Source organism: Cygnus atratus, chromosome 20 (assembly GCF_013377495.2).
Source record: "Cygnus atratus isolate AKBS03 ecotype Queensland, Australia chromosome 20, CAtr_DNAZoo_HiC_assembly, whole genome shotgun sequence".
Lineage (NCBI taxonomy): Eukaryota > Metazoa > Chordata > Aves > Anseriformes > Anatidae > Cygnus > Cygnus atratus.
In genome coordinates, this window is record NC_066381.1 from 8,815,256 (window position 1) to 8,842,402 (window position 27,147).

A 27,147-nucleotide genomic window follows, 5' to 3' on the forward strand; every position below is an offset into this window, starting at 1 on the left:
CGGCGGGGGGAGGAAGAGGAGGAGCCGTGAGGGGACGAGGAGGAGGAGGAGGAAGGCTCGGAGTTGCTGTGGCAACGGGCGGCCGCGGCTCCTCCGGGCCTTCGCTCCATGAGGGGATGAGGGGCTGGCGGGGGGGGGGGAGCCCCCCTCAGCGGCAGGGCTGCAGTTCTTGATGTTTTTTTTTTTTTTTCTATTGAAAGCATCGGTTAAAATGGGTCGGGGGAGCAATAATAAGGAAGGAAGTGAAGGAACGTCCGTGTGGGCGCTGGGGTACGGTCCCTGCTCGGCTGTGAGCAGTGCTCGCCGCAGGGAAGTCCTGCTGGGGGGAATTGGTTGCGCCTCCTAGGAGACCTGAGGAAAATGCTGCCCTTGTTACTGCCGCCCGTAGCTCTTAGGAGAAGCTTGGAATTAAATAGATGCAGGGTTTTCTTTCAAAATGTGCTCCTGAATAAATTAGTTTGCATCCAGAAGTGGCATCTGTTTCCCTTGGCTCAGATACTTTTTGCAAGATTTTAGGTACGCAGCTCACGTTGAAGCTTGGTGCCCGATACCTGAGCGGTTTTGAAAATCAGAACTAAAACAGGAATACTTCTGGGCTGTGGGGTCAGTAACCCTGGGAGAGGGAGGGACAGACACTTAGACATCACATCTCATGCGCGGAAAACTAAGTATTTAGAGGAGCTAAGTGGCCTGCTATCTAGTAATTCCTGCCATTCCACAGCAAACCTCTTTTATACTTGAGGACTGAAGCAGCTGAAAACACTGGACACGTCTCTTTCTGTTGGAGGTAGGTTTGAAGGAAGCACCTGCAGCACTTTTACATGCCTTTGTGATGTTATTGCTGACCTTCGAATGAATCTGCATCCAGAATTTCTTGACTGGAAATTTCTGCCCTCCTGTGAGGGAAGAAGGGATTAGCTTTTGCGTTTCACTTGGGCTGTGGATGATGTGTTGGAATCAAAATAAAGCCAAACTTGGACTAGTTACGAGAAATATGCTTAAGTCCTAAATAAGCCTCCTATTCCTGTAGGCCCTCTGAACTAAGGAGACCTTTTAATTTGCAGAGAATTATCATCTTCTTATTATTATTATCTACTTCTCAGGAGCAGCAACAATGCAGATTTCAGATTCACAGCTGGAAGCACTCTGAGAATTATATGGCTGTATCCCCATCTTATGCTATAAGTGTGTAACAGTACTCTTATATTTTTATGATGCTCTACCTGTGTTATGCTTATGTTCGTTCTCTTAGTTCAGCAGGTCATTCTCATAGTGTTTAGATTATGAAGGACAATGTGGTTTATTTTAACTTGATTCTCATATCAGGAAGAACAATTATAAATCTTATTTGTAAGTAGTATTTTATGATTGGAAATTATGCACGCCTTCTGTACATGCTTTGAAAGTGTATAAATATAGAAAGCCTAGTTCAGCTGTTCCTTTTTTGTAATTATAAAATGCATTAAATTGCGCATGTAGTTTTAAATCAAAATTTTTCTCAAACTTTCTTACATGCACTTGAAATACAAAAATAATTAATGGCAAATGATTAATCAATAATGTTTGCTCATGTAGGTCACTTGCTGATTTATCTCCAATTCACAACTCATTAGAAGGTATGTAGCTCTTCAGTGATGTTGTTATTTAACAGGTATCTTTTCACGATGCTATTAATGACATCTGGATTTAGTCACTCCTTAAAAACAAGATAGACTTCAGAGATTATTAACATAAAATTTGAATCCTCTTTCCATGGGTATTGCATATGTTGGGTTATGTAATGCTTAATTATAAATCTACCAATCTGTATTTTTGACTCGCCTCCTAGAATGCCCATAAATCTCACACAGAGAGACAAACCGCTGTCCAGGCATGTTTTCAGGTGGGGAAAGAAGACAGTCTGGAAGCACAAAGATATAAGTAGCCCCAGACTTTCCCATCCTCCTTGGTACAGGTAGTACCTCCTTAATTGATGGTATCAGCAGATTTCATCAGCTTATACTTGCTTTTCCCATCATTGTTAATAAATGTGTGAAACGGTATTGGAACAAATGCTGGTCCTCGTGGAACTCTGCTGGTGCTGCCCTGGCAGCGTACTACTTACCTTTTAAACAGTTACTCTGTACTAAAAGTTACCTAGTTTTATGCATAAAAATATTAGAAGAAAGTATTTCGCATCCTAATTCCTGATGGAGCTTTGCAAAGCTTCCCTCTTAGAACAGATTAGGGGATTACAATCTTAATCTTCATTTCTTTTTCCACTTAATAAATTTTAACATTACTGTTTTTCAAAAAGGTGTGGAAGGAACTACGGTCCTTTAAAGTATGGTGCACAGCATGCATTTTTGGTGAAATTAGTAGGAATTGATCTCAGATGCATGAAAAGAAATTGTAGTTAATGATATGGTAAAAATTTGTTTCCTTGCTAGAGTATGTAAAATAGCAGAATGTCCTGAATATTCAAAGGCTTTATTGGTTGTCTTCATTATTCACAAAATGTTACATGAGTATGGAAGATGTGCAAAATTAGGGGGATTTAGTTTACACTGTTTGGAGGATTTGAAAATATTAGCAAGAGGCTCAAATGACCTTTACAATTTGAATGCTTCCTGAGCTTCAGGTGCTCGATCCCTGTAAAAACTAGCTCCTGCAATTATACAACCTTCACTTCAATTTGAATTTTGAGCACAGGAAAACAGTTCCTGCATTCCTTTATGTAAGGCACTTCAGAATACAGACCAGTTTTGAAAACCCATCACTTGGGTGATTGCAGAGGAATCTGAATTTCACTGTTGAAGTTTGATTATGTAGGCTTTTTCCAACAGACTCATGAGGAATTTAAACCAGGTATTTTTATAAAGCAGTGACATCATCTTGTTCCCTGAGGTTTCCAGAAATCTTACTAGCCCTCTGTGTACAGCAACATGCTGAATTCTGTTAAATCATTCTGTACTGAGAGTAATTCCACTGAAATGGTGTCATATAATTGCTTTAGGACTGGTGAATCAGATCCCAGAGTCTTGGGTTTTGTGTACAGATAGAGCCTTGAATGAAACCTAGACAGTGGAACCACAAAGGGCAGTTGTAATTTTTGCTCACTGCACAGGAGGGTGCTCAGCCTCTGTCTTTATCTGCGAGAAAGAGCGATTCCCATGGTCATTAGACTGAAGTGGAGAAGCTGTCATCTGGACTGGTCTTTTCTTGTGGTGACATTGAAGGATCTGTTAAATACAATTACTCAAAAAATATTCAGCTGTTCAAGAATTTTAGAAGGTGCACGTTAATTGCTGCTTTGAGAGCTGCTTACAAAGGTATTTAGGTCAGAAGACGAACTATAATGATCATCCTGTGTGTAAGACATCGGTATTCTCTAATGGGTGTGTTTAAAGGTGCCAGAATTTTCAATAGAATCTTTGAAGTTTTTCAAAATTATTATTTTTTCCAATCTGTCTAATGTGTTAATCTGAATGTGTGAAACCTTGTGTGAATAGTTTTATTGAATAATGACTTCTCATATAAGTAAAACCCTACTCTGTGTGGGTTTCCTAGGAAGGGATTTGCTTAATTTGTATTTGATCCATAGTATCTGCTTACAGTCGTATCCTTAATTATTCTTCATTTTCCTTGGTAGATATTAGCATATTTAAGGTTCAAAAGACAAATGAATGTTCTAACGTGTCATATGATAGAAATATTTAAAAGTTATATTGGCTTATTAATCTAGGTTAGTCTGTGTTGGTTTATGGTGGGAAAGGCTTTGGGGGGGGGGGGGGGGTCTGTGACACGTTGTCAGTGGGAGCGAACGCTGTTTTTGTGAGGCTGATCCTACCTCAGGATGACGTATTGCTTCCTGTAGGTACTTATGTAACTGCTCTGTGTATGTTCCCATAGGGTGACAGTGTTTAACTCACAGAGGAAGAAAGTCTGCTTTTCTTTTGAATTATTAAGATTGTCTGCCATGAATTTTTTTATTTAACTAAGTACAACTGAAATGATACGAGAAATTCTATTCTGGTATTAGTTGCCACTATATAAGTAAGAAAAATGTTGGTTTAAGAGTGGCTGAAAATTGACTAACTTTCTGTTCACCTTTTTAGAGATCAGTTGAACAGAGGTCTTGGGAGCTGTTACCTGCTCAGACTTTAGTGAGTGAGTTAACACATTCTGTCTGTTTGAAAACAATTCATTAAACCTCCATCTTGTACAATGTTAAAATATTCTGGCCCTCTGAATGCATATCTGTTGCTAAGGTAAAACAGTTACGCTTTTAAAAAGCGCTGTCATTGTAGGAAGATTTCCAGATATTTCTTTTCAGAACTTTCGGAATAAATACAAATACAGAATATAGTAGGCAAAATCTTATTTGTCGTGTTGAATGGGTTTTGTCCCATTAACGTCAGCACCTAAATATTTGCTTCAGTTCAGTCAATATTTACCTTGCTGGTCAATAAAGCTTGTTTTGCACTTCACAAAGTTAATATTTGCTTACTGTTTTTAGTTTGATGACAATATACAAAATCTCTGTTTCTAACAATATAAAAGATGTTTTTACTTCCTTTTGAACAAAAAAGATTTTATATTAACAGATGAGTTAGTTTATTAGGAAGTCTTACCCACAAGTAAAGCCATGTTCATCAAGTAATAAGATTAACTAGATTATGTGTACGACATTTTACAAACGTAAAAGGATATTTTTTGGGGGAAAAAAAGGTAAAATGGCTAACTATATTATTGAGTTAAAACATAATTGTATAGAGCTGTAAAATAGGAATTGCACATTGGTTACTTTTATACTTGTTTTGTGTTACTTTTCTACTTGTTTAGATGCAGTGTGTCTTCTGTGCTCCATTTATTTCTTGCCTCTCCTATATGTCTGGGTAGAGATTGAAATAGCAGTGTTTCAACAGGAAATAATTTTGCATTGATGTTTAGATTAATACACGTTAACATGGTTTTCTTAGTTAAATGCCATACAAGCAAAATGTTACTGCTACAACAGCCTAAACAATTGATTTGGTTTAGCTAAAACTCAAAGCTATTTATTGCAAGTATATTGCAAATCAGTGGAGATGACTGCTGTAATATAAAATATGACACTAAATGATTTTTCCTTCTCTGGGAAGCCAACACACTCTGATAGTTTTGTTTTCTAAGAATGGGATGTCTAAGCGTTAACTGTAAAAAGTGACATTAGGAGAAACTTCCCAGCTCTCAGAGGCCAAGATACTCTAACAATTTTCTGTTACAAAGCAATCACCATAGACTGTCTACATCCACCAGAGTTTGTTAAGAGACAGAGACTATGTCTATCATGATTTTCAAGAAGGGTTACAGAGAGAGACAAAGGTGCACAACTTTTCCTTAATTTTGTCAGAATAACAGGTAAAATTGAATATGCAAAGAGTGAGTAAAACATTTTCGGATATGTTAGCTGCAGAAACTTGACTGTGCTTTCAGCAGTCTGATCTATCTCTATGGTAATTTTTAGGACTTAATCCTTTGAGAGTATGTGATTAGTATACATAAGTGAGTAGTCGCATTAGAGTCAAGGAACTCCTTGTCCATGAAGTTATTTGCATGAGGTTGTTGGGTCAGGGAAGGCCCTCTTTACCTCAGCTTTAAATAAAAAATAAAAATACTTGCTTTGCCATTAAGAAATCCTTATGCTTATGCCCACACATAGCTCACTGTGTTCTGATTTCATTGATAAAAGTAGTTTAGCTGGAGAGGAGATATTGACATTTATATAATGCACACAATTATGGTTGTTCATTACATAATTTCTTATGATATGTATCACACAGAAACTCCTGCCTGTAGTTTTCTCATCCTTGCCCTTGTTTAAATCAGCTGTAGACTGACTGCAACAGCAACGAGCATGTTTCCAGGTGTTCATGTGGCTAGTAGTATAGTATGCTATGGTAATGCCGCAGCTCATGGAAAGTGAAAAATTAGTAACTGAATTATGCAAAACACAGGATTACTTGTTGCTGAACTTATGGTTATCATGTGCCCCCAGTTACTACAAAATCAGGTATAGACTTCAGCAGCATGGTGAAGAGGCAGCATGTTTCTGAACTGAATGCTGCAGATGAAACTGGCATGGTTTATGCAGTTGTTCATCACGCTTCCCTATGTTTAACTGTGCAAATGTTTTGGTTGTAAAAATTATGATGCAGATGTTAATTCAGAAGGCAAAGGTTTCTGGAATAACATCAGAGTACTTCTAACTTGAAAATTATTTTTGTTTTGTAAAGTAAGCACAAACTTAGCAAATTTTCAGTCAAGTCAAAGGAGGGACAGAAGTCAGATGCACAGTGGAGGAGAAAATGTGTAGATGACCTTTGGATCCTTACAGCTGACTACTCCAAGTTTCCAAATGTGACACTTAATTTCCACAGAAGAATTTTTCCCTTGTGCCTTTCATATTTGTATCATAGTTGGCTACATGGTTATTTTGTAGTGGTTTAGTTATAGTATAATTGAATATGTGGTAGCACGCACTCTTTGACTTTCAACCTGCCAGGGGCTTTGTCTGCAACATATGGTTAAGAGATAGTGCCATCTCCTTGGTATCTGGTCAAATGAGATAACACTGTTGTTTGTTAAGCAAGTCACATTTGTTATCTTGCTGTAATGTACGCTTTTCTTCCAGTGGCATACTTTAAACCAGTTTTGAGTAGGTAGAAAAAATTCAATATGTTGGCGCTTATGTCGAGAAACAACACTAGCATCTTTTTGCAAAGACCTCCAACTCAGTTCCTTGGAGTGGTGATTTTGTGATTTATACAGTTTGAGACTAGGGTGAGACTAACTCATTAAATCTTATGGTCTGAGTTTTCAGATGAATTTAAGTGTCTGAACTAAATCATAGCACTCCCATACCACTCAAAACTGTCAAATAAGAATCCGTTTATGATAAAGATCATCTTAATTTAAAGAAATATCCTTCTGTTCTAGCTTACCCAACACTTTTCACCTTTAATAGAAAGAATTAATGCAAGACTGCTTACAAGAGAACTTGCTGCTTACCCAAGAACTGCTTACAAAGTGAAACACTGGTGCAGGAATACTGTTGCCCATCTTAGGCTCTTATATAACTTATTTCAGAAGATTACATATTACACATAGAAGTTACAATGATTAAGCATGTGAGCTTGCTTGACTCCAAGTGTGATGTTGTCTCCCCTGTTTTCACTAGAAAATGACTGTCTTGCCCATCAGTTTCAGCCAGCTGTGTGCTCATAGATCAAAAGTACAAACAAAATGCTGAAGGCCATTTGGGCTCTAGCAACTTAACAGACTTATTTTTGTTGATATGGTAACTGAAGCACCAAGGTTTAAGTGAAAATTGTAGGACTTGATTGCCTGAAGTTAGGTAGGAAATACTCAGATAAGTAAATACGTAAAAAGGCTCCTTTTTGAGTGATACACAAAGCCCTTGTAACTTGGAGACCTGTGCATGTCTGCGGAAAAGATTTCCTAATATGTGTAAATAAGGATCTGGATGTGTAACTTCAGGCATTCAAACCTGAGAAGTTTGGTCTACTACTCTATTTCTCCTTTTGATGCTGAGTACATCACACCACGCTGCTTGGGTGTTTGTTTTTGTTTGTTTTCGAATTATCATGGTTATAATTTTGACAGTAGCTTTGTAGAAGAGAAGACCAAATGGAGATGTCAACTGTGTGAGCAGGGACAAGGAACATATGGTTGGGTATATGCAGACCACCAAAAGATTCCTTTCCTCCCAGTGAGAAGGGAAAGAAAGCTACAGAGAACAGCAGCATCAGGAAAGGGGGATGGCTATAGGTCAATTAACCTATAAATTTAGCATGTTACAGCACTGTTAGAACTCCAGTTGTGATGTAATAGATGCCCAAAGCTTTTGCTAGCATGTGTGGATTAGGGCACATACAGAATTCTCCAAACTTCCTGGTCAGGCATCCCTTCTTGCACAATACACAACATCTCTGTACAGAGGGTATTGCTCTGTGCCTCTTGGCAGAAAGAGCCTGCAGAATGTCTTCTGCACGGTCTTCAGTGAGGCTAGCGTTGTGTTCAGTGCTTATGGAAAAACTAGTTCAAGGCTTGCAGAAGAGTTGGCATATTCGTTGAAATTTCTTAAATGCATCACAGTGATAACGGCATTTTTCTTGTGTATATTTCGGTGTGCAACAGAACATTCTTTTTCTTGCTAATGTAAAAAAAAATATAAAGCACTGCAACAAAATAATACCTGCAGATCCTGCCCAGGGTCACTCAGATATCCATCTAACTTTTTATGGTACATTCAGAGAAGGATGTGATAGCAGATAAAGGACGTGAACCAGTGAAACTGTGGTCAATGGAAATGTTGTATATATTTCATTGTTTATATCCTGACACTGTAATTCTTCTCTATCACTGTATAATTGCCACGATGTTAAAATATAATTGTAAAATGCTTTACTCTTTCATTCATATTTTGAAACTTTATACAAGTCACATAATTGTCTACATACAGAACTGTTTGTCTGTGCCTGTTTAACAGGTACGCATAATTCATGTCTATTCTTTTTAAGTAAGTTTCTCTTGAACTTAACCAAGTTTACCATTTTTCAGCCTCCAATGCTGCAGTGAAAATGTACTTCCTTAAATCTAGTTTGCTTGCAGACAGAGGCTGACACAGTAGATTTAGTACAGCTGCAGTATTAATGTTCAAAACTCCCATGCTGCACAGTTTTCCCAAATGCTACATAAAAATGCTGTGCAGTTTCTCACTCCAAGGCTGCTCTGTTAGGGCATTAACTGACTGTATGCCTCCAGTTTGGTTAATGTTTTCATTTATACACAATGCAGCTTTGCACACTCACCCGAATTACTATCTATTGCAAAATAACGATGGTGAAATTGTAATTTTATCTGATATTGGGTTAACATTAATTTTCAAACTGTGGAAGTCAGAAAATAAATCTGGGAAAGGACTGGCCAAGTGGAAGATGCAGAACCACAGAAGAGTTGCTAGAGGATAACTGTGGTTATACGTTGTACTTATAAGCATTTTTAACTAGTTATAGGAAAATATAATTGAGAGAGTTTCTGGAAGTATAAAGGAAGCAGCATGGATTTACATATGGACTGTAGTAGTGGGAGGTGAGGGAAATGCTCACCGATCTGGGTCAGTGCTTTTATTGTCCCCTGTCACAGCGTAGAGTTAACCCAGTTTCAGAAGGGCAGCTTTCCCACATTTTTGGTAGTTTTTTGAGGCAGGTGTAAGGACTTCAGCATGTACTAGGTATAGCAAGTTCTTGGAGATAAGTTTGTAAATCATATTTCAAAAGGTGATGGAGGGAAATGTGGGTTTCTTTGAAGGCCTGGACTGTAGGGCCTTGGTGTTTTGGATGTTGTTGAGTTTCTGGTCAAGAACAAAACAGACCAAAATAGATTTCAGTCTTTGATCTTTCCTTCTGCTCATACATGATAGGACTGTATGCTTTCACAGTTTGATAGCAATCCAGCCTCTTCATCATTTAATCCTTAAAGGCAATGAATAGCTTCAGTGCTCATTTACTTTTACCAAATTTGAGAGCAGTCCGTTACACTGAACAAAGCATTTGAATTCAGGCTTCACGTTAAACTGTTTGCCTGCGAGCTGTGCACCTTACAGGCTAGATTTCATTTGGGAAGTGTTCAGAAATGTAAATCATTGGGTTTGTGGAGTAGATGAATTTTCAGAGCTCCGCAACAGCTAAATAACAGTCAGAGGATTACAGTCTCCTCCATTTCTTTTCATGTCAAAAGAATTTCTATTATTTTTATCTTCTAAATAAATATTTCCTCACCTTTATTTTACCTAGGGTCCTTTTTAGCAACCAACTGTATTTCTTGACCCCATCAGTTTTCATTTTTCTGTCCAGGTTTGGAAATCACTTCACCCAATTTCATTCAGCCTCTGGTGGTCCCCTGCGTCCAGATAAATCTCAGTTGGATTTCTTATGGGGTCGGTAGTGGAGGCTACAGAGCTGTGCAGCATCCTCGCTGGCACTGCTGTTGCATCTCCCGCAGGGAATGCAGTGTCCCACAGCCAGCAGAGCCCTGGAGGAGGAAGTAGCACAGACATTCTTTGTAAAGCAGAGAAAATAGGTGCAGGCAAATATTTTAAATCGAACTATAATGAAATTATTGTTTATGGCCTAGCTTCTACCTTACATCCAGAATCTGTCATTTAGGTGATTGGGCCAGCAGGTGGCAAATATAATTGAATTCAAGAAAATAAATAAGGAAGTAGGCTGGGGACTGGTTGCTAAAAAGATGACATCTAGTTTACTAATTAGGAGGATTTATGGCATGCTGTACATAAAAATAGATGATTATTGATAGCTCATCTTGATCGTGAAAGTTACCATTTCCTAAATGCAGTGTTGCTGCAGCAGTGTGATGTGCTTACAGCGTGCACAGGGAGGCTGACCTCGTGTTAAGCCACCTGCCATGGGCTGCAGTGCCTCGGAAGCTGCGAGGGCAGGGGCTGCGGGCTGTGCTGCTGCATTGCTCCTGGTGTTCAGATGTAGCCTCGGGTACCCACAGGTTGCACCTCTTCCTCTAACATAGAGGTGGATAACAGAAAGAATTGTATCTGGTTCTGTGTTAGCAATAACCTGAAGCAAACCAACAGACCCACTGCACTGGATGCTGTTATTGTCACTGGCATCTTTATGAAAGGCTGCGCAAAAACAGTGTTACTAATTTAGAGAGGAGGCAGCGAAAGATAGGGTGTGTCATATCTGTCTTTGAATGGGCAGGAAGAGAAAGGGGGTTGGACTTCTTTTTAATTAATTGAAAGAGAATGTGTAAAAATGATAAGACAATAGGAAAGTAAGATGGAGATTGCTTTTGAAATTCCCATATATCGAAGTAGCAATCTGAAGGTATTTTAAGCGGAAATCAGAAATGGATATTAAAGCATTTGTCAGTGGAGGCTGCTGAAATGGAACTCAACTCTCTTTCTCTGTAGTGAAGATAACTGCCATTTAGGTCAATACCATCTCATTAAAGTTGTTTTAATGTTCAAGGCTATATCCGTTACTGGTGAGCCCATCGTGGCACCTACGTATGGATCACACATTTCGCTATGCCCTTATCTAATTGATTTTTCTGTACTACATTTTGGAATAATTTGAATATGAAGAATATCAGGAAAACAGACTTGTTTTGTTCTAAATGGAGAGCTCGGGCAGAACTATTCCTCACAAAAAGTAACAAACATCCAGACTAAATTACCATGGAGGAGATTGCAGCAGAGATTGTAAATATTATTTTGAGAGACATAGATTTCCTTCTGAAAGGAGAGAGCATTAAGGGATATGTCGAAAATGTAGAAAGGAGTAATAACAAAAAGAAGATAAGATAAATTTGGCTAGCCAGCCTTTTTTGCTATTTCATGTCTAATATTCATACTGGGGATCTAGCAGTTGCATCGAGCTGAGCTGAGCTAAGTCTTATGTGCATGGTAAAATGGCGTTAGTTCTCAAGGGTCTGCTCCTTTCTCTACTGTCACCTAATATTTCTCTTACAATATCTGCACATTACTTCCACCAACCAAACATTTTTTTAAACAATTTGGAGAAAAATAAATAAAAGTTTGAAAGTAAATATTTTTGTATCCATTTTCCTGCATTCACTTGTTCAATGAGTTTCTTTATTGCATATACTTTCAAGTAATTTGTGGTGATAAAATGCAATGCTGAAGTAAGCTATGTAGTGAATTAAAATTTAGATGGAAAGAGATTAGTTTAGTTTACATCACACCTCTTTGAAATACTAAACCTTTCTTATGCCCAGCAACAAATAAATTAATGGACAAGGAGTCAGAAAACCTTGCACTTTAGTGTTGAGGCAGGTGCTCATTCCAAGCTATGGAATAAGGTGGTTCTTTTGGACAGAGAACTTGAACTCTGCATTTGACAGAGCTGCTCCGAGCAGGGTCTCACAATGCCCCAGGAGACGGGATTTTAATTGATTTAATGGGAAACAAAAGGTCTAGAGATGTCTTGATCTATTTGCCGTTACTCAGTTGCTAAGAACTGATTTGTCTCATGAACAATCCAACTTTGTGTAAAAATTATTTTATTTAAGATTTAATTGCAAAATGATTCAGACTTTGTGTATTGTATACGTGAGTAAAACAATTTTAGGCTTTAGTATTTGTGCTACCTGTTTTATATGTTTGTGTTTAATGCAGCTGAAGGATATTGGGTAAAATGTGTTTGACTCATTAAAGGAACTGCCAACATGCATTTGCCTGAGTTACCTCAGTGGTGGAGAGGAGAGGATGAATTCCAAACACATCATCCAGACTTCACAAGTCTGCAGAGATCTCCAAAGTGAACTTCTCCATCTGCGTTAGGTAGTAAATAGCACTCTACTTTTGCTGCATGCAAATGCCTGAATATGCGTGCTCATTCTCTGTACTTAATCCATATGTTCTCTGTAATCTGTAGGTCTTCGTCTAGTTGTATGTATGCATGTGCTTTCTGGACTGAAGTCACTAAACACTAAGAATAATTGGGTGTATTTAAAGTATCTGAGTTTGTACACGTGTACAAGATACAGGAAAAAATCAGTTATTTTTCATTTTGAAACAGTATAAATAACTAATGATGCTTGAGCAAACAGCAATTGCTATTTGCAGTTTAGTTTTATAATTTAGTTTTGTTTCAGTTTACCATGTTAGCTACTACACGGCCCTTGGAAATTGATCAAGAGATAAGAATGTAATAATAAATACAGAATGACAATCCAGCTTCTGTTCATTACCTGGCTACTTTCTTACTCTGTTGATGAAGTAAATGTCTTTATTTGCATTCAGGTATAAATATTCCTTATTCTCAAACTTAATACAGTGTAATAAGTCAAGGTTGCAATTGTTATTAATGGTTAGTGCTATTTTCCAGTATTCAGATGTTAATCAGTATGAATTTTTATCTTAGTATCGATTATGATGCTAATCATCAGTATGTATATTTTTTTGTCTTTTAGCAGCATTTCTTAATGATGATGGTGGGACTGCAAAGTCCGTGTTAATAAGAGTGGCTGCCAGTTATCTTTGTTTGTCTGTCTGTTCCTTGTTCAGCGTGTATATGCTTAGTGGAGCTTTTGTAGGCTCTGACTGTGTAGATGAATTGCCATGCATTATGGCATGGGTTAAGAGTATGTGTAGGCAAAGGCAATTGATGTGATCCCCCCACTGGAAGTGATGTTCTAAAGCCTGTCTATTGCATCAGAGAAGCTCCTGTTACTTTGAATCTTTCCTTGCATCACGAAGTCGTAGTTCAGCCTGTATCCCTCTGTCGCTCTCTCATCCTTTGTTGGTGGCTGTAACTCTGTAAATTGCTTTATCTGACAAACAGCATTCTGAGTCAAAATGGATGACACAATTCTCTTCTGTTTCCTTGAATATACAAAAGTTTACTCTGCTATGGCAGAGAATTGTCTGTATTTACAGTAGTGCCTGGATGTATTTAAGTAGTGGGAAATGTTTTTGCGTTTCTGGTGTCCCGTATGGTTGGCAAAAATTGGCAGCAGCAATTATAATCCCCCTTTGTTCCGTAGTTGTAGTGCAGGTGCAGAACTTACCTTATGTCTAACCTTCCTCCAGAGCAGAATAAGTTTTGCATCTGAACATCGCTAATTTGCTAAATGTTTAGGGAGAATACTTAGCTCATAATTATAGGCATTCCTCCCCAAAACCTAAGTATTTGTGTGTTCACCCATCCTGAAGTGGCAAAAGGCAGGAGAGAGGGGAAAAGAGGAAGGGAGACTTTGCTTGCCCAAATCTGCACTTCAAAAGTAATGATGAAGAAAACAACCCTTGTCTGGTTCTCAAAACCAAGGCACCAGCATAGCTGCCTGGTGATGATTTTTAGCAAGCATAGTGGATATTGTTCACAGTTCTCTGCTTTAACACTATTTAGGCTTTGTTGTTCAATTTGTCCAGGGATCCACTGGCATCATCTTCATCGTGGGAGAGCATTTCCCCTTCTAAAGAGTTTCTGTGGGATCTCTTTCCACAGCGCGCACACAAATTGTGCTGTACCTTTCAACTGGGTCCTATAAATTAAAGACTCCTTGTATAGCAAAAACGCATTCTCTTCATTGTTGTTTTGGATTGTGTACCCGTGAAGGGTCCTTCTGGACTTAGTTCTAAAGGAATAATTATACTATTTGAATATTAATCATCAAAGTTCTTTTATTGTTAAACCAACTTTAAAGTAGGGCAAAACTGATTTACAATTTATGGCCTTGCATTCCAGAATTGCTGGTGTTGCATCTGATGCCCTGTTTCAGCGATATTGGCACCACCAGAAGGCTCAGAAGTGTAGATTCTAATCAAAAATTTTGAGATATACTTCAGTTAAGTGATGAATTAATCTTTCCTTATGAACTTCCAGGCTGTTATAAAAGGCGAGTAGCTGCAGCTTCCTTTGAATCAATTCGAAAGCATGGTTTTGTCAGTATATGATTTCAATATAACAAAATTGAAAGTTGTGTGTCTTTTTCTCACAGATTGTTATTTAATCACTATATATTAGCTTTCATTGCCCTTTTGATATATTTAAACTCATAAACTTCTCATTGAATGGATTGAATTTACCATTATGTTGTTACTTTTTATGAATAGAATAAATCAATATTGGATACATTGGCTTGCACTGAATTGTTTATTTTAAGGGGTGTTTAAACTTTACTGAAAGGGGAAAAAAAAAAGTTATCTTTAGGAATAGAAGGTCTGATGCCCAGTGTTCCATTGTAAAACTCATTATTTGGTAACAATTTGAGATACAACCTGCTTCAACTATATGCTGCAAGTGCTACATATATTATCCAGAGATACTAGGCTAATAAATTTTCCTGAAGTTATTTGAAATGTAGTATGTTTTGAAGTAGTCCCAATATATAGCATTTAAGTACTTGAAAGTTGTTTTATTATTGTAATAGAAAGCTTTCATTTCATTATTAGGGAAATATTCGAGAATAACAGCAATACTTTTTTCACTAAATCAACTGCGTCCATAATGTCTGCCAAATATTTCCTTACGTATTATAAAACCTAGTCTGTCTCATTCAAAAATTGAATACTAGCAGATCAATGAGAGCTGCCATCTAAAATGTATTGCTCAGTTCTTAATATTTATGATATCCACCAAACTTGAAAACATCTGTTCTGCAGAGAAGCAGCTATTAAAATACACTTAACCAGGGAGAACTGTCTCTTAATTCAGTCAGAACTTTGCTTGGTAGCCTTGCAGCCGTGATTCCAAGAAAACGATAAATGTTCTTTTGACTGTAAGAAACGAGTAATTTATTTCACTTAAAGGCTGTAGTCCTCGAATAATCTGTACAAACTGGCTGACTTCATCTATGAATTTGAAGCAGAGTGTTTAAAAAAATATCATTGGGTTAATTTTGTCATTGAATTTTAAGGATGTTCTATCTTGCTTTTTTGTTCATTTGTTTTATATATGTTTATTATTATTAATCAAGCAAATTTCCACATAGACAATTGCAAAATTATTTATAAAATCTTGGGGATTCTTACAACAGTGCAATCATGTAATAACAGCTCGTGATTTCTCAGGCTTTGTGCTTGATGGAGATATTTTGTTTGGATTCAGTGTTGCTTCTGCAGTCTTTTCCTCACCAATTATGTATGCATCTTTATTATTGTATTAAGTAGCTAATTAAGTCTGGTCAGGTTAACCTTTCTTGATGATTATAAGTAGGCATCTCATCCACTGAAAAAGCTAATCATTTTGGGTGGAACATCTTGTTCTTGTTTGAATAATTATCTTTGTTTACATTCACACAGCATTAATCACTTGAACCAGACATCTTTTGGAAAAAGACAAAAAGGGGAGTGCCCTTAGCAGGTTTTCAAATGACATATGCATAAGTTATAAAGGAGGATGCATTTTCCTCCCTTCTCTATCAGGAAAATAGGAAGACATTTTGAGTTCATAATCCAGAATAAAAGCTGTGTTTTCAAAGTACACAAAGAACTGCAGTTTCTTTTCAAATAACTTTTAATAGCAAGTCCTCCAGGCTGATCAGCTAAATTGAAGTCTTGTTTCCTTGGTGAAAATTCTTTAGCAGTAGCATTGCAATGTTTTCCTGGTACAGTGTTTTTTTCATTCTTTTCAGTTGTTACTGTTATTATCTTATAACTCTATTTGTCTTTCTTCTGTGGCCTGTTTTTTTTTTTTTTCCTTCTTTAATGCTAGTGAAATCTTCCTTTTCCCTGTCCTTCTTGGTTTTGGTCCTTTCTTCTAAGCCTTCTGCCCTAAAGTCTGATTTTTTGCTATGGATAGGTCTTGCCTTGGAACAATTATTGCCTGATCACTCATGGGAGGAGCACATCCCTAACAAATGCTCCAAATGTTGTGGCTTCCGTCATCAAGGCTGGGAAGACCAAAAGGAGAGGCTGCGAAGCAACCTTCTGGCAGTACTTCTGTGCTCCTTCCACCTTGCATCTGAACCTCAGGAGGTTGTGCTCTTCTGGTCCTTCTTTGGGAAGGACTCTCTAACTCGGTTGAAAGTTGTTCATACTGAAGACTTCTGTTCGGATCATGAAACACCTTGGTGTTTATAAACTATTACTTCCTGGGGACAAAATATTGGCATTCTGAGAGATCTGTTAGCTAAATGTTGTGATGCTTAGGGGTTAAATAGGATGCTAGGAATAATCAGAAAAGAGAGAGGAGGAAAAAAGCACACAAAACATTTTGATACCATGATAAATACACCATGTGAGTACTGTGCATCTTGAAAAGGATATGTTAAAACAGCAAAAGCTGTAGAGAAGAGCAACAAGCGCAATCAAAGATATAGCAGATAAGGAGACTGAACCATACTCACATGTGTTTCCACCTAGAAAAGGCCTTGAAGTCATTTAAAGCTATAACTTTTATGCTATTCCTTTTCTGATTAAAATTGCCTTCTGTAAGTGATTTTATGATATATATAAATATGATGGTTATCAGTCTTCGCGGTTAAAATAAGGCTTTTGTCTTTGGAGAGAGGAAGGCTATACATGCAAATTCAGATTCCTAATGCATTTTCACTAACTCTGCCCTTATGTTCTGACAGAAGAAGGAAACTGCATGTTTCATATCTTTTTTTATCTATTTGTTTGTGTATCTTCTATTCTTTCTTGATTGTCACTTCATTTCTTTTATTTTTATCTTTCTCGTTCTTTAACTTTTCTGTGGGTACATTTGTGGCTGCATTTTTCTCTTTCATTTGTTTACTTTGCCTTGAACTTTCTCCCAAGCCCTTCAATTTTCCTCTTCTTAGCTAGACCTGAATATACACGTTGAGTCGTCATATTTCTCCCCTTCCATTTCTACTTCCTTTCTTCTATTACTTCAGTATTCATATTTTCCCATTTCCTTCCTAATTTCACCATTTCTTTTCTCAGCATCTGTTGTTATCTGTCTTTCCCCTGTACTTCCCTGCCCTTTTCTCAGTGTATTGTATTTTAGCTTATAGGGAGAGACTAAGGAAGGATTTGGGCCTTGAACTTTTTCTTAGTAATGCAGAACTGGGTGGAAACTACCTTAAAATCATGGGGGAAAGGGTATCTTAAAGCTGATCTGTGGCATGAGATGACTTAGAGAAAATAAAGTCCTGTTTAGCAAATGTAACTTCCTCTAAAAATTCAGGCTCCATCCTTCAGCTGGAGAGAAAAGAATATAACGGGTGTTACAAGCTGTTAAAATTTGAAACTGAGGAGGGGAAATAGGCTGAAGTTATTCTATGAATTGCTCATTTCTTTGTGGGAGGCTGTTAAAATAAAGCAACAATATAAAAGATGAATTATATACAATTTAATGTAAAGCTGTTTGATGTCATTATGATATTTCTTCCTTGATTGTCTCACATTTGTGTACTTTTAAAAAGTTTTACATTTTTGGTTTTTTTTCTGAACATTATGAAAATTGTACTGAGAGGAGTAAATTCATTTGCATAAAATTGACTGCAAAGAGCAATTAGTCCTTCATTAATATGCAAATTTGGTCCAGTGCAAATTCATCTATATATGAGGCTTAAATATGCAAGTCAGTCTTGCTGTGCGAGAAACCCAGATGCTTTTATTTACTTTGAAATTGAGGGATTTGGTTAATGATGTTGTTGACAGGAAAACTTGAATAAATTTGATGATCACCATCTTTCATATTAGACGAAGCCCACGGAAAAAAAATTACCAAGTAAAATACCAATTTTATTTGGTAATTTCCTATTACCAATCTAGTAATAAAATGTAAGATACAAAGTAATAGAGTTAGATTTCCTAATGTAGTTATCCTGAGACTTAAACTGTTCCCCAAAGATAGAACCATTTTTCTTAAACTTTGTTTTTCCAGAGGGTAAAGACATCTACATAAGCTGTATGAATAACATACTGCCTGGAGATTTAATATTGGAAAGTTAGCTCTGTTGCTTGGTTCATTTGGAGAGAGTATATAGGCCTGGGAATTAAAAAGCAGGAGCTCTGGAAACAACTGTCATCATCGTCTCCCATTAATGATCTGTGTAGTCTTCTCAAGGTTTGGTGTTGGGGCCTTTGCTCTGAAACTGCGGAGCCAGACTGGAAGTTGTCTGAACCCACGGCCAGTTATATTTGGATCACCTAAACTCATTAATAAACATCTTTTCATATAACTTTAAGTCTTTATGGCCGTTAGTAACACAATCTTCACGCTGCTGTCACTCAACGTGGACAGGCTCAGAGAAGCAGGATTTTTCCTTACCCGCAGACCTAAGGTGTGGTACATCTGGCTCTTGTCTTCCCCAGCGTGCTGCGGTCCTTCTGGCACACCCAGGATTGCCATGGTTGTGTCCATTACAGACACAGCAGTCTTCGCACTGAGTCATGCGGCCAGGGTTCCCTTTGCAGTTGTCAGTCTTGCTTCATTTGCAAGGAGAGTGTACCATGAACATTTCCTCCGGCTTTTCTTCCCTTTTCTTTCTCCGTAGTTCTCTCAGGCCTATATTTAGCTTTGGCATAAGCAACCTGGTCTTTGACTTTGGTCATGCACGCTTGTGCCAGAACTAAATTTGGGCTTCTGTCTTGCCTGTGTGGCACATTGGCACTTTTAAAATAACAGAGAAGTGTAGTTTAAATGGACTAGACTCTGGCAATTTATAAAGCTCTAGTTGTAACTACCCGAGGACAAGTTAATAGATTATGCTGTTTGATTCCTCCGACTTCTTGGCACAGCTGTTTGGGATATAAATCCTTGCAGTAGTGAACAGTTAGTTTCCAAATCCTTAATGTGCTATACTAGGCAAAAAGTTCATAGAATGATGTTGAGGGAAGAAAAAATGTAATGAGATATTAAAATTGATGTGCATGCTCACCACATGCTGTATTCTTGCAGGTGAATCTAAAAGCAGGAAAACAGAGAGGATGGAATATTCAGGGGACCTGGGGGGGGTCTGTCAGACTACTAAAGGCTCTGGTTATCCCACAAGGGAACCTGTCCTTTCTTCCCATCACAATAAGGCATTGTCAGCTGTCAGAAGGCATAGCATAGAAGGTATATTTGCAGGACGTAATAGTCCAGGAGATGACAAATTGATTAAGAGGTGAAGCTTAAAAATGTGAAGTCTTCTGAAATTTATTAAAATTTATTAAAATCCCTGCCTATGAGAATATATAGTAGCTGGACAGTTTCTAGTACTGTTTAGGAGCGTCCACAGCAATCTTGGCTTTCTGATCTAGCTCTCAAAAGGAGGAAAATATTAATTTTCAGGGTCTTAAAACGCATAAACAATAGGTATCTCAGCACAACCTGAGGTTGTCTCCTATCAACTTTATAATCTTTATTCTAGATAAATAAACACTTCAGTCTTGGAGTTTATTAGTCCAAAATATATTTATTACCTCATAAATTCAAACCCCTTCCAGTTAACATCTAATTAAACTGCAGTAGTGTGCAAGCTGTCTTAGGGGACGTATTAATAATGAAATTATGTTGTGAAACAGTAATTACATGCTTTGTACATTCTTTTCCTTACTTTTTTTTTCAGAATCTATGTGATGAGTGGGGCACACAGTGCTCCATTGTTTTGAGCTCCTCCAAACTCTGTAAGTATCCAAGTATAAGCAGACTTTTTTTCCTCTTAGTTAAAGGGAGAGAAAAGTTCGTGCATTTTTGCACTTGGGAAAGGGAAGGACCAATGCCACTGGCTAGGCACAGTTATGAAACATGATTGTGCAAGTAATTTTAGCTCATGTTTTCTCCTTAGTCTTTGAGGATATTACTCACAGGAATAAAACCTACTTACAAGATCTTTTTTAAGGCAGTTCTTAACTGCAGTTGCCAAAAAGTGAAGAAGACGACCACTTTATTTGCAAGAGAATATTCACTTACTGAACTTCACTGTTATGTAGATTTGAAAAAAGGCAAATGGTCTTAAAGCCTTTCTCAGGAGAGAGATTTACTTACAGTTTTTTTCAGTGGTAAGTGTACTTACTGTATTCTAATATATGCGTTTTGGTTTTATCTGTGCTTGTGCTTTATCAAGGTTGTCTTTCCATCTTCTCGGAATACACTGATGATTGTGTACTGACACTATTTCCTTGCTAAGTTTTCTTCATTTACTGCAGAATAAGGTATTCTGAATCCCAGCTAATGTGCACTTCTTCTACAATGAAAATGATTGCACAAGAGGCAAAACAGTTTGCACATACCTTCCATGTGTTCTTTAAGTACCCCTTTTATCTCTCTAGTTCAAGTACATCTGTTGAGTAATAATATGAGCATGTGACACAGCATTCTTGTTGACATAGGCTCTTGCTCTACCTGACAGAAGCAGGTTTTCATTCTCTGTTGTCCTTCCAGATACTGTAATCCAGAAGTTTGTTTTTTCAGGAGCCGTATGTAAAGTGGAATGTCCTGCTCTACGGCCGCCGTATTGTCTTGTAATTTTTACAGCCTTCTGGTTGTTTCATTGCAGTTACTGCTATTCTGCAGTTATCTGCATTTACGGGAAGGGCACTTTCCATCAATTTCTTCACTGAATCTTTTAAGTCTTTATCGCATGAGAAGTGTTTTGCCTTCTCCCTAGTTTTATGCTATGCAAGTTCTACAGGGTCTGCAACCTTATTGGAACTACATTGCAGAGTTACGCTTTTGTGAAATATGATAATATTCAGACTGTACCTAGTACTTTACAAACAGCAATGAATCTTCCAGGAGGTTAGTCATTTAAAGACTTTTTTTTTTTTTAACTAAGCATGGTAGAGTTTTTGATACATGACAAAGTAGAACCCAGTTTTGTATTGGTTGGATCATAGAATTCTAATTTATAATTCAATTTATAAAATGGCATTAAATAGTGGTGATATGATTCAACCTCCAGCTAGTACTCCAACCCCATGTCTACACTGCAGTTGCAACTTAACGTTTTACTTGCATTTTGCAGTCATTCTGGGACCAAGCTTTCAAGTCTTCAACGTTTGGACTCTTATATTTCATTTTAGAGTCCTGCAAGACTGCTGCAAGCAGAAAGGTCCATTGTGTTTGAAAGCAGATAGTATTTCTAGTACTTAATGCTTTCTAAACCTAGTTGGTTTTGGGTATCTAACAAGAGTGACTCAAGGCTTTAGCTTCCTGAGTGTATGAAAGCTTAGGGCTTCAGAGGAACAATGGGCATCTATCTTATTAAGCAATTGTTACAGCACTTTCCCTTCTGACCTGGTGATGGGTAGTTGCCCTTTCTGAGACAAATAAGAGTGAATTAGCTACCAAAGAAAATAACTTAACTACAGTTATTACTTTTCTGGCTTGTTATTGTAAAGCTTTAGACTTGATATTTCTTGAACATGCTTTACTATTATTATTATTATTATTATTATTATTATTGTTATTATTATTATTTCTTGGGATTTATTAGTGGTTAGTCAAACCCTCCTAATTTCAAAACTTTTGGCAGTCTTATGTTTCTTGTGGCTATTGATGTGAAAAGGTAGTCCCTGTGGCTGCAAAAGCGCAGAATGGCTAAAGGTTGTGTCTTGCTGATGCTATCACACCAAAGTGTATGCCACTGGTGTCTAATTTGAAAATTTGAAAACTTGAAAATTAGACGCCTTTCTAACATACTTCCTGATGTGAGTAAATTCACTACACAATACTCCCTGAGAGAGAGATGCTTGTTGTCAAGCAGTTCTATCAGATGAAACATACAGAAGAGTAATAATAAAGTCTAAAATTATTTTGCCTAATTTATAGGTGGGAAATCTGAAGATGAATTCTGGGAATTGAGGGAAGGGAAAAGGCAGTTTTTTGTTTTTCTTGATCATTTTTTCTCCTTCTTCTTTTCCTCTATATTTTGCAGGAATTTTTTTTAACTCTGCAAGCTCTCAGTTTATGAAACATATTATGGCTGAAGATATAAAGAAGACATTAAAGCTTTTGCCCACTTACAGCTATTACTCTGGAGACAAACACAAGTAAGAAGACAAATGTTATGAGCTACCTGTAAGTTCTGGTTCACATAACAGATAAGGAGCCTGAGATACTTCTGAACTCACAAGTGAAATTTATTCTCAATATAATGATTGAGCTCATTATCTGCTGCTCTTCCTAAATGTAAAGGAAGGAGTGAAATGCACATATATTCTATATATAAACAGCTGTCATGTTTTCTGCATTCTTATATTTGCTTAAAAAGTCAGGGGTAATCAATTTAATTTGATGCGCAAAATATAATGCATGGATGAATTCAGATACATATCACTTGCCATATCTGTGCTGTTATGAGAGGCAAAAATGTCCAGAAAAGAAATAGCAATGAAAATCTTCCTGATAATTTTCTCATCAGTTTTTCTCTGAGAACTGTAGGCGGATTCTACAGACAGGTTTCCCCCCACCCCGAATGACAGGTTCTGTATGTCAGTTATTTTCTCACTGTCTTTCTTGCTGTATTAGAAATTGAACCTATTTATCACTTCAGATGTGATCACTTCCCTATAACCTTAATTATGAGAAGCTAACCTGAAACATTTACTTTTCATTTTTTTATCATTTAAATATGTTTAAAATAATCTAAAAAAAAAAAAAAGACTTTACATGTGTTACAAATAACTCCACACGTTGTTGTTGTTGTGAAGCAGAACAGGCAGGAACCAGCAGCATAGACAGATGTGATTGTAACAGAGGCTAGTGTTTTATAAGTAATAGCCTGGGTGTAATGAGACTTGTGGTCTTAATTAACTCTTAGAATGTTTTTCAACACAACTAAAGTAAATAATTTAAAAATCTAATTTACTTGTCCACACACTATCAGCTTACTTTTTGCCTTACTTATTTTGGGTGACAAAAACCAAGCCAATTTTGCTTAGGTTTCAGAGAATTTCTGACAGGGTAGAGTATGTACAGTTATAGCAAAAAGGGAAATTTGCATGGTTTAAGGAGGATGAGTGATAATTCTGATTAGGTGGAGAAAGAACTGGTCTGTGAGGTTTGATTTAATTCTGTGTTAGCATATTCCTTTCTTGGAAATCTCTGTTTTTGCCAGAATATCCATCGGCATCACGCAGAGTGACAGAATTTTGTTGTAATATTCCAGATAGTTGGTGTATCTTTTTGCTGTAAAGAAACAGCTGGATATTTTCTGTCATAATGTGACCAGTCCACCTCTGTTGTTGTCACTTTAATTGCTGTGGCTGTTTTTTTAAGTCCTCTACAGAAGGTCTTTGTAGTGACAAGTGAACAGTTTACGCTTCATAAGCAAACATAAAGAAAGCTGCTGCTAATTGGAGAGGGAGTAATGCAGTTATGATTCCATCAACATTTAAGTTACATTGTTGAAGGACACATTTTGGTTGTGTTTATGTTGCCACATAAAATTTTACTCAGGGTGAATTTGGTGGAGAAGATTTTGTAACAAAAAAATACTAATTCTAGGATTAGAGGGGAGGGAGAGGAAGAGAAGTTAAATTTTCTGACCTACATATGTAATATGAAAAATCAGCATTATATTACTCTTTATTATAACTCTAATTATATTATTATATACTTATACATTGTTATATTCTTATGTGGCTTGTAAATTAGGTTGTCTATGAAAACGGAAAGACGCTCACAGCCCCCAAAAAGCTTACTTTCCTGAAAGTAAGAAGAACTTTCCTGAAGAACTGTAGCCACAGTGTTTCATGGTGAGGAGTACTCTTGAACATCACCAGTAGAGTCATTTAATTTCTCAAAAGAAGGAGATTATCATTCAGTAGTTCTTTTTTTTTTTCCTAGAAATTCTACTTGTTGTATCTGTATACCTCCCAGCTCTAAAAGTCTGAAGGACCCTATTTTAAATCTTCTTTTTCCTAAATTACATTTCCATGGAATACTTGGCTATAGATGAATAGTTCTGCAGTTACATGCCTCATTTTGAATAGTTTTATGAGGGCCAAAGGTGCTTCCTTTTCCAGTTCTTTGGCTAGCTTGTCTTGTTTTAGCGGATACAATTTTTTAGCATCTAAACGGGGAAATCACCGTTATTTACAGGAGAAGAATCACAGAGCTGACAGGGGTTCCCCCCGCAAAGCACTCTCTGTGTAATTGCTGAAGACATTTCAAGCCACTCTAACGAAGTGTACTGTCTGCCAGTCATTATGCTCTTCTTGGAAGACCATCTGTTGCATTTCAAATATGTAAAGGTCTGCTTTTATTTTTTGCACCAAACAAATCAGTTTCTTTATCTGACATGGTATAACTTGTGAATATGGACTAAAGGTAGTTTCAGTTGCAAAGTACAGGATATTCTCTTTTGTTGCACTGTGAATGAAAGGTAGTCATTATGTATCTCCAAATTCAAAAGACAAACATACTGATTAAACTAATTTCAGTGCTTTTGAATGATTTCAATTTCTTTGGCAACAAATTATCAATAACAACAACAAAAAAGTCTGAAATAGATTTTCTCTTAGCTCAGCCATAAGCATATTGTAAGATTTTTGCTTCTGGCAAATGAACCTGTCAATTGTAGTGGTATCCAGATTTGATATATACTAACATTTGAGTTAAATGATTTAATTTAACTAAATTCAGTAGTTATTTTTATCAGAAATTAATAAGTCAAAGAAACTTTCAGTGTCTTTTGGTAAATAATAGATTTAGAAGCTGGAAGTGCTAGGACCTTTCTTTTGATAAGCAGACATCCCTTACAAGGATGTAATATTTGGTTGTACAATATTTGGTTTAAATGAATTAACTAGAATCCTTTCTGTGAGTAAAAGATGCAAGATCAGACATGCAGTGATGATTTGTTTTGTTTTTTCCTGGTGCAGATTTAAAGAGTATGTATACTCATTCATCTCAGATTGGAGACAATAAGTGTAGTATTTTCACGGCAGCGAAGTTCTGTTCAGAGATTTCCAAGCAGAGAAATCCATAAAAATTTCCGTCTGATTAGGGAGTGGGCCTATCTTTTTCTCTTTCCATTCTCCTTACTGCACAGCGGCTAATGTTCTGGTCAGAAGTAATAATACGTTAGATCTTGAATGTCGGTAGCCTCAGAGATTCTGACAAGACTATTCATGTGCATTCATACATCTTAACCAAAGCTGACACTAAAGAGAGTAAGAATTCTCGTATTCCTCTTTTTTTATTGCCATGCGTTAAACTCAAATCTTCTCTTAGAGGCCTCTGCTAAAAATGACATATTCATCATTTGAAAAAAGCATTTTTGCAATATCTGAACAAAGCAGCCGAACATCAATATAGCACGGAGCGGAGTCTCCTGTGAAAACTCTCAGTGCAAATCTAAATTATGTTTTACACTACAATTATGGACAACTTACAAATGTTATAAGATTTGTGAGTATGTGACTAATGAGAAATAAACAGTCCCCCTAATCTTACCTCCTGCGGGAGTTTCGCTATTGTCATTTTTAATTAAAAAGTAACCGGTCTTCTAATTTCTTGAAACTATATGGCATGCTGTTATAGGAATACTTGGATTCCAGTAACTTGAGCTAGTTGTTTTCCGAGAAACATACATTGTGTAAAGATTCTGCTGTACCTTTTTCTCTAGACACAGTTATATACGTACTTGTAGCATCATGTTTGGGTAACTTTGCAGGGATCTCGTCATATTGTTAAAGGCTGATAGACATTTCTTTACAGCAATGATATTTTTAATCTTCTTTTTAAAATTGTTTGGTAGTAGTGACTAATGCAGACTAGGTGGCTCTGGGCATCCAGCCATTTTTAGGTAGTTTAATTTGTTAAAAATTGTCTTTCTTCCCACCCAAGTCCCCTTGAAACCATTTGGAGAAGAGAACTGTTGAACAGTTGCCAATAATAAGTCCTGCTGAGACCGCTGTATCCTCCTGATAGAACTCCCTGTGCCAACTGGAGACTGGCTGGCATGAGTTTGAACTCTATACTACTTGATGTATTTGCTTCACATGGACCAATTACAGTAATTACCACCTCAGTAGCTGAAGTTTAAGCATTCAGTCTGCACTTCATACCTCAGGTTGTTGGCAATATATTCAATCCTATAATCTCAATTTTCTTTGAACTAATTAAGTAGAAAATAAATACTGTGAAAAACTAGGAGAGAGTCTGAATGGAAATCAGAGGCTAAATAATGTCATTGTTTTTCATGTTGCTATTGTCCTTAAGCTGCATTTCTTTCTTTTTAGTCTTTACTTCTAAAAGGTAGCATTTTCTTTTTAAGTTTGTCCACAGAGAGATGCACTAGGAGATGCTGTAGACCATTGACTTTTCATATTCAACAGGGGAGTCTCAGCGTGAATGAAAAAGCAATACAAACAAGAAGAGATTAGAAATGCAAACTGTATATAAAATCCTGCTTTTTGTTTTGGTGTTTTTCAAAATAGCATTCTTGTCAAAATAAATACGTATGACTAAAGGGAAAAACTATCCATCCCTTGCTACTTTGGGATATATATTTCAGTGTGACTGTATGAGAGTGTAAGGATTTAATACCAGGTTGAGTGACTACAGTGTTAACTGCCCAGTTCCCAACAATTCCATTGGTTTAAATCTGATGCAATACTGATCATCTCACCCCCGCCCCCACTATCACTCTTTCCAAAACACTAGTTAATTTTTAAATTGGAACAGTAGCTTTTTT

General features: G+C 37.0%; 1 long non-coding RNA gene across 9 annotated transcripts in view; it reads left to right on the forward strand.

The window, feature by feature from the left end:
• The first annotated feature begins 15 nt into the window (after positions 1-15).
• Positions 16-27,147, forward strand: part of LOC118255010 (uncharacterized) — a 28,442-nt gene continuing 1,310 nt past the window's right edge. The window contains exons 1-10 of one of the 9 annotated variants that reach the window (XR_004780842.2): positions 49-516; positions 722-787; positions 1,576-1,616; positions 4,098-4,145; positions 12,260-12,385; positions 14,292-14,391; positions 16,347-16,522; positions 20,071-20,128; positions 22,381-22,523; positions 24,102-24,202. This is a non-coding gene — a long non-coding RNA (uncharacterized LOC118255010). Of the gene's footprint in view, positions 788-1,575; positions 1,617-4,097; positions 4,150-12,220; positions 12,386-14,291; positions 14,392-16,346; positions 16,523-20,070; positions 20,129-22,380; positions 22,524-24,101; positions 24,203-26,297; positions 26,524-27,147 lie in introns of those variants that run through there. The other 8 variants (XR_007709054.1, XR_007709053.1, XR_007709050.1 and 5 more) reach the window with 8 other exon arrangements.